This window comes from Penaeus monodon, chromosome 5 (assembly GCF_015228065.2).
Source record: "Penaeus monodon isolate SGIC_2016 chromosome 5, NSTDA_Pmon_1, whole genome shotgun sequence".
In the NCBI taxonomy this organism is placed as follows: domain Eukaryota; kingdom Metazoa; phylum Arthropoda; class Malacostraca; order Decapoda; family Penaeidae; genus Penaeus; species Penaeus monodon.
In genome coordinates, this window is record NC_051390.1 from 29156422 (window position 1) to 29158921 (window position 2500).

A 2500-nucleotide genomic window follows, 5' to 3' on the forward strand; every position below is an offset into this window, starting at 1 on the left:
CATACATACCAAAAATATACTACCACAAACTACATACACGTGTACACATACATACATACTCAAAAACTACATACAGGCTGTACCCATAAATACTATATATAATCATACATATATACGTACATACATATGTACATACATATATACATAACACATATACTGAACATACATATATGCAAACATTCCTATTTACATAAAACATATACATGCGTATTATATCTAGCTAGATATAGATAGAGAATAAGAGAAAGATAGTATATACGATTCAGAGATATATAATAAGGGAATAACTACACTTACAGTAAACCCGCCAAAAAAACATAATAATAATAAATAATAAGTAAATAAATAAATAAATACATAAAAAAATAAATAATATAATAACAATGAAAATGTAAAGCCAAAATTATACATTGTGCATCACTATTATTATCACCATTACAGAAATCCATTGCACTGCTGTTTTTTAGGATCTTTCATAACCCTAACTAGAAGGCTAAGCTGGCCTCCACTTTGTCAAGGTGAGAAAAGCCTCATCCACTACTCTAGATCTTCATTATTAATCAAAGTTATTATTATCATTATCATTATCATTACTGATATTATCTTTAGATTTATTATTATCATTATAATCATTATCATTGCTATTATTATTATCATCTTTATTAAACTGCAACCGGCTATGGAGTTTCGACGTGGGATAATGAAGTTACCCTTTTGCCATAGCTACCTCCAGGTCACCCTTGAGCAAGGTGTAGTAACTGTGAACTCTCCCCGAGACTATTGTGGTGACCACCTCCGACGAGCTCCCGCACACGGTAGACCAGGCCTCTTGACGTTTGGTGATCGGGGCCCCCGCCAATCACCGTGGAGCTCTTCGGCCCTGACCGGTGTGAAACATATGGGCGGCGGGGCCATTTAAGCCGCGGAACCAGAATCAACACTCTTCATCGGTTAGGCTCTCACCAGAAAACACCGTTGTAAGCTCCACAAAAAAATAGCCAATTGACTAACTGTAGTGTTTACCTAAACCTACACTATGAAATACCAGGTTGGCATCTCGCGGGGGATGTCTGTCTCACTGGTAGGGGGACTCTTTAGCTTTAATTGGCAACCCCCTCCCTGCTGCCTTGCAGGTCAACCCTCTTAAGGCAAAAGCTACTGGAGACAACCAAGAACGAAAAACCGAGGAAAAGAATTGGGGCCCTCCCTATTTATTACCTAAGTATAATCATGAATAGTAAACAAAGATTCATGATCGCTAACGTCACAAGACAGGTACCACGATAATAATGATTATTAATATCATCATCATTCTTGCCATCATAATTATCAATATCATTATTGTTATCACCATCATAATAATTACTATCGTTTTCTCATTTACATTATTTTCTCTTTAACATGATTCTCATCATCATCTTCACTATCATTATCAACCTTACTATTATTATTGTCACTACTTTATTATCATGATTTGCATCAAGATTATGATGATGATGATTATGATGGTTGTTACTAATATCAATATTACTAGCATTATCATAATTACTATCAATATTTTTGTTATTATTATTATTACTAGCATTATATTTCTTACTATTGTCATCATAATAGTTATTATCACTTTCATTATCAATATTTCATATATAATTCATCATCATTAAGGAGCTAAACCCGGCGGGGGCGCATAGCTACATCCACCCTTCATTTCCAATTACGAGGGTTTCTCTTGGCGAACTGCTAGGCGTATAGCCTGAGTTGGCGATCGTGGATTGTGCAAATAACAGAACCTGTACCAGTCTCATGGTCCAACCGTGGTTAGACACATGGTCCTGCAGACTGTACCCTATGATCCTAAACAAGGATCTGTTACAAAGGGCATCAAGTCGAAATTCCAAAGCACAAGATACATCCATGTTTCACTACCGTATAGTAAAATTGGCAATATCAGGGCCTGAAGACACATATCTTGGTTCTTCTGCACAGATACCGGCATCTCCAAATACTCTTGTCAAAAGATTTCATGACCCCAGCTGCCAGGCACTACATCTACTGACTTCTTGGTCTGACAGCCTGGAGTCATGAACTGCACTACCGACGTTTATAAAGCTCTCTGTGACCTCGATGTTCTCACCACAAGCATGTACTGACTGAAAAGGATCTTCTAGCAGGCCCTAAAGTCATTGATCTTGGTCTTGGTCCAGGAGACCTCTAGCCCAGAGGCTTTGCTTCATTGCTAAATGCATCAAGAGCCGGCACTAGGGTTTCCAAAGATTTAGATAAAATAGCAACATCATCAGGAAAGTCACGGTCTGTAACCTTAATATTGCCCAGAGTAGCTCCACAGTGACTTTGGACAGTAGCTCAGTATCCAGTTGGAAAGTGTTGGTGCAAGAAAACAAGCCTTGCCTCACTCACTGAACTACAGGGAAGGAGCTCAACAGGCCCCCGCCACATTTACAGCAGTGCCAGTACCAGCATTCTTCTTCTTCTTCTTTTA